Raw genomic sequence first — 13,154 nt, 5'->3', positions numbered from 1 at the left:
AGGTGATTAATAAGGAAATTTCCTTCGCCTTGAACAAATACAATTTATTAATATAACAGTAAGTAAATTAAATGATTGAAATAATTAAATAAGAAAGAAATTAATATAAACTAATGCTAAAAGTATCCCACGTACATATATCACACCAAACATCCCAATCACGGGATAAAACATAAATTTGTTCTATCATAAAAAAACTGTCAAGCTCACGCAGGGGTAAAACTCAAGCTGACCTATAAATGTAAGTCTGGAAAACCAACTTGCCCAAGGGCCGAAGCAAGAGAGAGAGAAAGAATGGGGAATTAAATAACTCGCTCTCTTTCACTATACCTGAAAAATGACCCACTATTCATACAATAATTAGTTAACCAACACCAGCTAGATATTATCTGAATAAAAACCATGAAAGGAGAACCAGCTCCGCAAAATAACTTGAAAACATAAGTCCTCAGTCGACGCTGCATATATTATAACAAACACAGAAACTGTCTCTAATGACTCAGCAAATGCACAACTCACAAAACATGTCCGTCATGGGAGATCAAATATCAAGTGTAATAATGCATGAAACATGGAGTCACAAAATGGCTTACTTACTTATACTTCGCACGAAAACATGACGACCTTCCCTCATTCCCTTCACCAGTTAACTGCAGGCGCGTGCAAGGGATAAACCCTTAGCCGAGTTGCCAATTCTTGAAGTCATTGTGATTTGCGAACGTTTTTCAAACTGTGTTCCCTGAAACCGCGATTTTCAGCGAGACTATATTATCTTTGTAAATATACCTTAATTTATGATTACTAAAACAAAATTGGTATAAAAATGAATACTTATATTTATATTTTCACTAACATGTTTTGCCTAAATAAACAAAGAAATGCAGAATTATATAATAAGTGTTAAATTCTCATGTTATTGAAGTTCCAGAATTTTATACTAAATTAAGGATGTAAAATTTTCGAAAACTGTGATCATTGAATAGCAATTTATAATATAAGAGAGTAAAATTAGATTTTATCCGCTTCGCCTTGGGTGATAATTTCCATGAGCGCATAAAATCTGTTTACTCTAGTGTGCTATACAATATTTTATTCATTACTGGTATGTAAATTTAATTTTAATTTTAAATTGTAGGCCTTTTCTTTGTAATGTGTTGTTGGCGAAGAAGTTCATATATATTCATATTATTATTGCTAATATGTTGGTTGTCTTGTAGAGTGTGATTTAAAAACATTTAATTCACTGCTGTAAGTTAGAAAACTTTTAAGCACTGTTGTGAATAATGTCATTATTTAGGTTGGTAGGGACGGTGAAATAAAGACCAGTTTAGATACCAGTCATGGATAAATGTATTCCTTTTATATAATTTTTTCATAACACGAAAATCATATTAAAGCACAAAAGAATATATTTGTTTCTCTGCCAATTTAGTTGCTGATTCGATGCAAATTTTCTGTAGGCCTAAGTAACGTTATAAGATACGAAATATGATACACTTCTTATACCTTAAAATTCTGATATGTAAAATATAGGCCTAATATAAAATTTAAATTTCTACACCAACAATTGAAGTTCATTCAGGTAAAAGAACCTGTATTAGTTTTTTTTTTTAGTTATTTAACGACACTGTACCAATTACTAGGTTATTTAGTGTCGATGGGATTGGTGATAGCAAAATGGTATTTGGCGAGATGGGGCCGAGAATTCGCTATAGATTACCTGACATTCGCCTTACTGTTGAGAAAAACCCCAATCAGATAAATCAGCCAAAGCGGAAACTGAACCCATGCCCGAGTGCAACTTCGGATCGGCAGGCACCTCAGCCAACTGAGCTACGCCAGTGGCTCTGTATTAGTTCTGAAGTTATGATTTTTAATGTAAAGTGCGGCATTGGTTACAATAGCTGTTAAGTGGAAAACGGCATGAGCTTTTTTTTTCTTCGCAAACTACTTTCCTTAAAAACTCTTTTCCTGGTAATTCCGAAAGTGCTGGATAGAATCGAATGAAATGTTTTCTGCATTCTTAAACATAATGTACAAATCAGGCCAGAATATTTCCGCAAGTTTATTTGTTCTGTTCACATGCTATTCGACGAAGTAAATAACGCATAAAATCATTTATCTTACCCAATTCTATTTTAGTTTATATTCTCTTTAGTTGGTGAACCATAATTCTTAATTTCTATGCCAGTAATTGGTAATATATATATATATATATATATATATATATATATATATATATATATATATATATTACCAATTTCCACTGGTTGCGTCTGATGTCAAGTGATTAAGATTTGTACTTATCAAACTGCCTCAACTTTCGATTACTCTATGGATAGAATTTCTAACGTTAGACACAATTTTAACACTTTGTTTTCTTAGCTACGCTCCTCTGCAAATAAGATATTCTGTTCTCTTCGACGGTGTTATTTGTTCTTGTCGTGATGGTCCTGGATCTTCAGGTGAATCGGGAGGCCTGACTGCGGATGATCTACTCATTAACCATGGCCGGAATAAATTAGACATATTGAAGCGAACAACAATATAAAACAACACGTCGACAAATGTCTAAAAATACACAGAACGGGTGAAAGCCAACAGGTAGAGGCAATGACTACTAGATTTGGCAATGGTGGGATCTATTGTATTTCTGCCACGCGGCTAGGGGTTGAGTAGAGGATGGGGGTTTATAAGGGATTACCAATTCCAAGAAGAGAGGCCGTCATGTTTTCGAGGCAAGTATACTTACTTACTGGCTTTTAAGGAACCCGGAGGTTCATTGCCACCCTCACATAAGCCTACCATTGGTCCCTATCCTGAGGAAGATTAATCCATTCTCTACCATCATATCCCACCTCCCTCAAATCCATTTTAATATTAACCTCCCATCTACGTCTCGGCCTTCCCAAAGGTCTTTTTCCCTCCGGCCTCCCAACTAACACTATATGCATTTCTGGATTCGCCCATACGTGCTACATGCCCTGCCCATCTCAAACGTCTGGATTTTATGTTTCTAATTATGTCAGGTGAAGAATACAATGCATGCAGTTGTGTGTTGTGTAACTTTCTCCATTCTCCTGTAACTTCATCCCTCTTAGCCCCAAATATTTTCCTAAGCACCTTATTCTCAAACACCCTTAACCTATGTTCCATTCTCAAAGTGAGAGTCCAAGTTTCACAACCATAAAGAACAACCGGTAATATAACTGTTTTATAAATTCTAACTTCACAAAATGGCTAACCCTATTAAAATATATACTCAAAATAGTGGACGAGAGGGTGGTCCCCAAAATCTATTAATTCGATTAAGATCAAACCTGAAATGCCTGTTACAAACCAGGCCAAAACATAAGCCAATATCTGCATCAACTGGAAAATACGCTCTCTCTTTCTTCACAACCATCAGCAACTTGGCCCTCTCGACTTGGAGAAATCTGAAGCATGCACAGCAAGCATGCTGCCTCCATACTCAGTGCAACTCCGAAGTTGCTTCCAGAACAAGACTCTGTCCCTGGATGGAGTACTTGCCACAGAAAAACATGAAAATGGCTAAAAATTTGAATCCTCCAATAAACGATCAAGCCTCGTACACTCGTCTTCCAGTATATAAAATAATAAATAAAGAAAACTAGTGGAGAAGGAAAGAACTAAAATCCAGAACCATCTATGAGAAAGAAAGAGGAACTAGATAGAACAGAAAATAAAACTACAAAGGATCAACAAGAGATTAGCCAAAAAAAGGAAAACAGCGTGCCGAAAAACAATCAGCAAAAGCCAGTGAAATGGGCGATTTTCAGATTCATGTCTTTTTTAATGTTGTCGGGTATTTTAATTGTTACGTGCATCAATCTATTCTTCATTCGATAGCATTTGTTTATAATGGATTGCTGGATGAGTGAACAACGTGCTTTTGCTATTAAGGCAAAGGGATATTACAAAAATAATGCTAGTTTCATTGCTGCACAACAGCTATTTCGACGTCATTACAATATTCATCCCAATGATCTCATACCATCAGCCCATGCAATAAAAATCTGGATTCAAAACTTTTAAGTAACTGGTTCTGCGTTAAAGAAGAAGTCTCCTGGTAAGCAAAGATCTGTACATATCCCGGAAAACATCAATGCCATACGAGTTGCTATGATCTGTAGTCCTAAACATTCTGCCCGTCATCATGCAATTTCAGTTGGCTTGTTAAATATCAGTATACGAAGAATTCTTCATAAGGACTTACACATCCATCCATACAAAACTGAAGTAGTGCAGACATTAAGAGATGTTGATAAAGTAAACCGCTTGACTTTTTGCCAACAATTCTTGGATCTAAATTTTAATGAAGACATTGTCCACAATATGCTGCTGAGTGATGCTCATTTTCATCTCTCTTAATACGTCAATAAACAAAACTTTCGATACTGGTTACCAACTAACCCTTATGAAATGCATGAGGAACAATTACACAGTGTCAAAGTCACAGTTTGGTGTGAAATAGCGTCATTTGAAATCATCGATCCTTATTTCTTTGAGGACTGTAACATCATAGCGATATGTCCGAATTAAGGATTTCATGAGGTGCAGGTAAATGCTATTGTGTATACTTCAAAATAATGTAAAGTGAAGGTTTCGTTTCAGAGTAATCAGTGCAATAATGATTAAAGTTTTAAATTCGCCCATTTCATTGGCTCACCTTGTACATATGCTAAAAATAACAATGATGTATTGCATGTGGTTAGTATAAGGTTCAGGGACTGTTGGATAAATTTAACAATTTTACTATTTCTAAATCTAAATACATAAAATAAACCACATCTAAACCTATCGTAATAATGGCGGAACAGCCCACATGTCATGTCTTGTCTCCATGGCTGCCTCGACCTCATTCACAACAGTGCTACTTTCGATAATAACAGTAGAAACCACTGGTACTAAAAGTTTCACAAGAAAATGCTGCCATAGCTGGCCAAATCACAAACTATTCACTAATTATACAGGAGCTATATACCATTTACTTGTAGGTAGCATTCTTTTATATTTTTGTCAATACTAATTCCGATCACAAAATGAAAACTTCTACATTCTATTAAGATCTTCTTGTAGCAGCGTACAAAAGAATCTCCGCATCAGCTTGTGTGTACCATAGAAACTGCTGTACTGCATAATTACCCAGTTGTATTAAATACAAAATTATAGTTGTATTAACTTTTTCAACTTGGGAATTTGTTTTCTTTCTGAAATAAAAATAAGTATAGTGGAACACGACTTCTGAAGTGTTCAAGGTCATACGTAGTTTTGGTTGCTTACTCACCCTCCTCACAAACTTTTCCCTTTGCAAGTTACACTGCAAAAAATAATCTCGTCAGTCTCCTTGTGCTCATCTTGTCAATTCATTCTTGATCGTCTCAGTTCCATTTAGGCCTATAGGTCGTTTATAATTTACTAGTGAGCGTCTTGTCATTTGTGAAAAAAGACATAAAATAGTGTTGTAATAACACGAGATAATCAGGAGAAAGTAACTGATAAGATGATCAGGAGTGATTAAATGATTGGGACGAAAGTGACAAGAGATGATAAAAAAAAGTTTTAAGGCAATGGGAAGAAAAATGAAATCCGGGACTATTAGGGTAGAATGACAAACAAGACGGCATGAAATAACAGATTGCTGAGAACATTTTAATAGGAAAATAGCTGAAAGGACAATTAGAACTGAAATAATTTGATCAGAGAAAAATTAATGAAGAAACAACTATAAGTGAAATGAAGAGAAGAAAAAAAAAAGATTGACGAGATTAATAATAGGCCTAGTAAACTGATTGAAAGGACTATCAGGAGGAAAATTAGATGATGGACAAGACTATGAAACGGAAAGGTGGGCATGGATCATTTTATAGATATTTATTTGTCATCACTTATATTAGTTATGGTGTACCACAATTTATGTATATGGGTTTCACCATAACTTTCTATTACATATACCTACAATTTAGCATGCAATTCCGACAGCCTGTTAAACTCATATATCTCATCTCCTATCGCTATTAACTTAACTGGAAACAGTCAATTTCTTCTTATTGATCTTAAATGCCCACCATCTGTTCGTTCCAGAATTATGTTCCTTTCAGCTAACTAAATTTATATATAATTCTGTCTTTCTACATTACATCTAACTCGTAACACTTCACCTGGTTATACTCATTGGGATCTTTTTTCTACCTAATACACGTCATTATAATCTCATTAAATCTTGACATGAGTATCTATTTCACTTTAGTTTGATCATTCATTTCTTAACCACAATCAAAAAAAAAAAAAAAAAAAACTATAGAAAATTGTAAATACTGTCACTAAGATCATCTTTCATAAACTTCACTACATCACTTTCTAAGATTTACTTCTTTACAATAAACTTCAATCGGTAACTATTTAACTAGCCATTTTTTAATTTCCCAACATCTTTTTTCAATTTTATAACTTCTTAACTGATCTCTATATCTATTATCCCCTAAACACATTTTCATCGCACTAAAACACGATTTACGACATTAAATCACCAAATTTCCTGTTTAATTCCATTCAGACCTTTTATTTATTTCTTACTGCTCATGCACCAACTTCTAAGATTGTAACTTTTTTGGCCCTTAAATGTACCCATCAATGATAAAATACTGCCTTGTGGTGACGAAATCACTATCTCTTCACCCATCATACTTTTCGCATCCTGACATCTTCTCTGAACGCTAACCATACCTTCTCTTGATCTCCCGTAAAGCCTTCTTGATTCCACTTTTTGTCTTCTTCTTGCTGGCTCACGTAGGCTAGACCATATGTTATTGCGATTTACTGCTCATTCTACTGTTCCACTTGGCGCAGCAGATTCCTGACTGGGTCCTGCTCAGTCGTCACGTTCGTCCATCAGCTGTGTAGTCTCCAATGTGTGCTTTAATTCTGTCAATACTTCATTCTGCTGGCTCGATCATTCCTCGCTATCACGAACCAACTCATCTAAAATCTCTTCCAATTGTTTGGTATTCACTCTAGTAGGGTACGAAATATGTATTGAACTATTTTTTTCTCTCGTTGGGAAATTTCTACTCTCGGATACCTGGGATTTCTGTGAGTTGAAGTTCCTTTGACAATATTCTAAGTCATATAGTTTTCAATTAATCTTTATTTTAGCCACATGGATCATTTTGCAGGAACTCAATCACGTCAATACAAATATTTCTTAAAATGTTTAAACTAACACCAAAAGCTGTTGCCATAACTCTGAGTTTTATTGTACATGGAAGAAATAGCGGATGACTCACTGCTAGAAAGATACCAGTATTAAAAATATTTGTAAACATAAAAAATAACCTCTTTTGTCTGGCTATGCATATTTAGACTGTAAAGCATACCGTACTTGAAGCATAATAGAATTTATTAAACACAAATTGTACAACGTTCAGACTTCTTGTTATTTGTTCTGGACACTTGGCTTGGGATCTCGCAGAGTGACATTGATAATGGAACATTGGTGGAATAACAATGATGAAGGAAAATGGGAGAATTCCGATAAAAAAAACTCTCGCGCCCACTTTGTTCACCATCCAGATGGGGATCGAATCCGGGTCGCCACGATGCAAGGCAGAGAGACTAATCACTCGGCCACGGGTTATTGAATGCTTGGAAAACTGTCTTCTTATATAAAATAGAATATCACAGTTTAAGTTTAGACAACACTCAGCTATACATAACACAGAAGAGCACAGCACAAGCTTAGACAAGATACTGAATTTCGGCTTAGTTTTTGCAGTTTAGGAAGTTCAGATTTTTTACAGTATGTAGAACCAGTCCTCAGGCCATTAAGAGTGGCAGGAGGGTGAGTAAGTTTGCAGTAAGAAGAAGGGAAAGTGTGTGACCTTGGCAACCATAAATGCTTGTGGACGACAATAATATAATGTGGAGTCACCATTATGTAGCATAGCATGTTACAAATGTCTTTCTTCTGACTGCACTACTCCCTATAAATTCGTCACAAACATCTTCTAAATCCAACTTTTCAGCACTGTCCTTATGTATATTTAAGACAGCAATGTGATTAAGTCTTGCTGGGACATTGTTAAATGCAGAAATGTCTTCAGTCTTTTTAAAGCTGGAAAAAGATCTTTCGACAGTGGCTGTGGAAACTGATATGATAGAGTTAGATGTATAAATTCCATGAATTGAGGCACAATTTCAAGAATAGCATTCGACTTCAGAAACTTTACTATATCACCAAACGTTCTTAATTTTACATATAACATTGCAGCACTGTCACAAACAATATTCCTCTGACTAAGATTTCATAGTTGTAAATATCGTCATTCAAATATGTATCGTCTACTCTTGCACTAACACAATTTTTCACTGTGTTAAGACTTTTCCTGGAAGCATTCTTTAAAAGGTACAGTCTGAGAAAAAAGTTTTGTCACATAGATATTTTATAACCCCCAGAAAGGAGGCAGTGCACATGATCAGACGTACAACGAAACAACTAGGCCTCTTGTGAACCAGGTCATTTGTCCTCTAATCATGTGCACTGCTTCCTTTCTGGGAGTTATAAAGTATCTGTGTGACAAAACTTTTTTCTAAGACTGTACATTTACAAAATCTATAAATTCATAGTATTTGGAAACAAAATATTATTTCACATCAATAATTTCATCCTGTGTGTGTTCGATTGTCTAGGAGGTGAGACACCTTACACCAATATTCACTTACTTACTTACTTACTGGCTTTTAAGGAACCCGGAGGTTCATTGCCGCCCTCACATAAGCCCGCCATTGGTCCCTATCCTGAGCCAGATTAATCCAGTCTCTACCATCATATTCCACCTCCCTCAAATCCATTTTAATATTATCTTCCCACCTACGTCTCGACCTCCCCAAAGGTCTTTTTCCCTCCGGCCTACCAACTAACACTCTATATGCATTTCTGGATTCGCCCATACGTGCTACATATCCTGCCCATCTCAAATGTCTGGATTTTATGTTCCTAATTATGTCAGGTGGAGAATACAATGCGTTCAGCTCTGTGTTGTGTAACTTTCTCCATTCTCCTGTAACTTCATCCCTCTTAGCCCCAAATATTTTCCTAAGAACCTTATTCTCAAACACCCTTAATCTCTGTTCCTCTCTCAAAGTGAGAATCCAAGTTTCACAACCATACAGAACAACTGGTAATATAACTGTTTTATAAATTCTAACTTTCAGATTTTTTGACAGAAGACTAGATGACAAAAGCTTCTCAACCACCAATATTCACACAAACCCAAATTAGTTTCAAATGATTATTTCCTTAAGAGTTGGACTCCGTAAACCACACTCCTTATCAAACAGAATCGACACATGTTCAGCATTGTTGTCCTGTTAACTTGTGCTTTTCGTTAATATAAAAGTTAAAGTATCTCTTAGGTGCCTTTACTAATAATGTGTGCTGGATAGGACAGTTTAGCTGAGTGTGAGTAGCATATACGAGTAATTTGTATGATTTATTCTTAACTGAAGTATATTGTGTCAATCTTTAAAGTGTTCATTGTTAATAAGTAATGAAATTCTGCACTGCTGCCTGAGTTGCATTAGGAAAGATGAATAAATTGCAAAACAACAATGCATTCTTCTTTATATATATATATATATATATATATATATATATATATATATATATATCGGTTATTTATCGATTTCAATTAAAAAAAAACACCACAAATCAGGATAACAAATTAATAATAATGGTATCGGGCCCCATGGGCTCAATATAAGTTGGTGTCACTGTCAACTTTAGTCGAAGATTGGCACACACTTACAAACAATTATTTATTTCTGTATTTTGTTTTTATTTCAATGAACAATGAAAATTCTTTCTCACAAAGATAGGTTGCATCACAATTCTCAGTGTCTTCAGTTATGTCGGGAAATTCTTTTCTAATTGGAAGTGAGATCCAGAATCGAGCCAAACAAGATCTTGGAATTGTATTTTAAGCCCAATGTCACTCTCATGATAGTAAACTTGAAATGGATTGTGAAGCCAAAGAAGTTTCTCATAAAAGTTCTTCGGAAAATATGTTTCATAGTTTCGAAGTGATTACAAATACGTTCGAGAAACTGAAAAAAAAAAAAAAAATATATATATATATATATATATATATATATATATATATATATATATATGGTAAACCACACAGTTATTGGCCACTTAAGGAAAATTTATGTTTGAAAGTCGAGGATTTCAATGCATTATATTGTAAGAACGAACTGTTGGTGCAGCTGTAATTGTCAATTATTTCTTTATTCAAATCACTGTTACAAAAATGGAATCAATAATACGGTGTGATACTAGTGACCAAATAAAATTATCAACTCGATGGCAAAAGTGTGTTGGAAATGCAGGCAACTTTTTGATGCCATCCTTGAAGAATGAGGGATGACGTGTAGTCAGCCAGTTGTGCACGAACTCCTCTACCGCATTGTCACCAAACCGCCTTCCTCCCAGGTCTTCTTTCAGTGGCCAAACAAATGGTAGTCACAGGGTGACAAATCTGGACTGTAAGGAGGATGTTCCAGAGGTGTCCAGTGCATTGTGTCAACTGAGCAGTGTGTGGCCTTGCATTGTCATGCAGCACAATCACATTTCGGATCGGTTTCCAGCGAAAATCCACTAGCAAAACTCCTTCAGAGTCGCAAGGACCTTTCCAGCAGAAAACCGTGTTTTGGCCTTAACTGGTCCAGCCGCACCTCGCTTTCGCCACTCCATGCTGGAACATTTCGACTCTGGGGTGTAATGATGAACCCAAGTTTCATCAGAGGTCACAATGCGATTCAGAAAATCATCTCCTTCCTCCTCGTAGCGACTCAGATGCCTCTGCGACACTTCCTGGTGCAAATTTGTTTGTTCCTGGCTGAGGAGCCGAGGAACCCACCTGGCAGACAATTTTCGGAATTTGAGTTCATCATTGATGATGGCTTGAACACTTCCGAAGCTTATTCCAACGTGTGAAGCAATGTCAGAAATTCTTATGCACTGATCCTCTTCAATAAGGTCCCGTACAGCACGAATGTTGTCTGCAGTGATGCTTGTTCCACGTTCGTTGCCGTCTTTGGTGGGGCTCATTTTCCACTGAATCCTGGCCTGCTAAAAATTTTTTGTGCCAATCATACATCTGCGTCTTCGAAAGGGTTGCTTCCCCGAACTGCGCATGGAGCCTTCTCACAATGTCAGAAGGTTTAGTGCCGTCTTTCGCCAAAAAAAAACTTAATAATAATGCGTTGCGCAACAGACAGGTGTACCTCTTGCTCGCTCATGGCGGTCTGAAGCAAGCGGCCACTCTGTGGAGTGCGACACATCAAGATCCCCACTCCACACACCCCCACCAACTTCCCCTCCAAACCGCAACCTTTGCAGTTCGCTACCAGAGCCTCCAGATATAAATTCCGGTTTAAATTTGATCCACCCTCGTATTATGACTCAATCATAACACAGTTCTTAATAATTTCACAAGAAACCAAAGCCTGGGAACGAACAGTATGTTTTGCAGAAACATCTGTTTCATCTCACAGTGTTATCTGTTGTTGAAAATTGAAGTAACTACCAAATAAAAAAACATGCTGCTACCATCTGGCAAAGTATTAATTAATTATTTGCACATCCTGTCTTATAATAACACATCAAAGTTCAAGTGGCCAATGACTGTATGGTTTACCCTATCATTTTCCACTAAAAGGATTTCAGTGTTGGAAACGGTGCAAATAGTTATTTACATAACTAAGCCGTAACACTGTTTTTTTCTCGAATGCCTTTATAATTTATATCTATTCAAAATACAGTTTTATATAATGACAATAAGGTTAAATACTCACTGTTCAGAAGATTACAGCTTTCTTTTTCTGCATTTTCCTTTATACTAGGCATCAGGTACATCACAAGCTAAAGTCTAACAATAGTCTGCTAGCATATTGGTACTCCACTGTCCTTGGTATCTTTTTTCCATAGTTGAAATTTCTTGATGAAAGCTCTCACCATGCTCATCACTGAAATCGCCACAATTCTCGGGGAAAAAGTCAAGATGGAGTGAAGGAAGTGAATTTTCATGGACATCCATAGTTTCATATGGCAAAACAGTAAAATTTTCACTAGATCTTAATAGTTCTCACTTCTATAGTTACCCAGAAAATTTAATACAGCCTCCATGAAAACAATCTCTCTTTTCTTTCCAACAAAGATTCGAAGTGATTGTCCTTCATTATTTCTCTAATTTGTGGTCCATTGAAAACTCCCTCTTTTATTTTTGAGGAAATTTTTCCTGGATATGTTTAAATGCTTCAGTTTCTTGATTCATCCCTTTTAACAAAATACTTTATTAAGCCTAACTTAATGTGTAAGCTGCTAAAGCCTATATGGAAGAGTGCTGCCTATACAATAAATACTAAACTGAGAATATTTAACACAAATGTCAAATCCGTGCTTTTATATGGCTGTGAAACCTGGAAAATAACTAAAACTATTATCAATCAACTACAAGTTTTTATTAATAGATGTTTGAGAAACATATTAAAAGTATTCTGGCCCGTCCAAATATCCAATGAAAACCTATGGTTAAAAACTAAACAAAAACCAGTTGAACTTGAAATTCGGCGTAGGAAGTGGAGATGGCTGGACATACACTTCACCGACCTCCAGATGACCCCACCAGGAAGGCATTGGATTGGAATCCACAGGGCAGCAGAGGAATTGGCAGACCCAAGATAACATGGAAATGAACTGTTCTCACAGAAGCAAAAACGATGGGGAAGACTTTGAGTGAGATCAAGGAGTTGGCCAGGAATGGAGTCAGATGGAGAAGCCTTCTGAGAACCCTATGTTTCACGCAGGAATGATGGGAATATTGATTGATTGAACTTAATATGTAAAGGGGGTAAAATTATTTTACTTTAAGGTACAAGGGGTTGATGTATAATATTTTTCTTTCCTGGCTCTGGTGATTGTGTCGCATCCTGCAGATATGATGTTGTTCTCCACAGGAACCAACCCAATGTCTCTTCGGAAAGTGTGTGGAGAGATCGGCAGAAAGCTAAGTCTCTCAGATTGACACAGACAACACCTTCATTCAACTTTGAAAACCAAATAAGCAATATCT

The 13,154-nt window shown here is 36.2% G+C and overlaps 1 protein-coding gene across 12 annotated transcripts in view; it reads left to right on the top strand.

Moving 5' to 3' along the window:
• Positions 1–13,154, top strand: part of LOC138703319 (ubinuclein-1-like) — a 720,147-nt gene that overhangs the window by 682,871 nt on the left and 24,122 nt on the right. The gene's annotated exons all lie outside the window — the stretch shown is intronic.

The sequence above is a fragment of the Periplaneta americana genome, chromosome 7, assembly GCF_040183065.1.
Source record: "Periplaneta americana isolate PAMFEO1 chromosome 7, P.americana_PAMFEO1_priV1, whole genome shotgun sequence".
In the NCBI taxonomy this organism is placed as follows: Eukaryota; Metazoa; Arthropoda; class Insecta; order Blattodea; family Blattidae; genus Periplaneta; species Periplaneta americana.
Note: the sequence above shows the minus strand (reverse complement) of the source record. Positions and strands in the feature narration are given on the sequence as shown.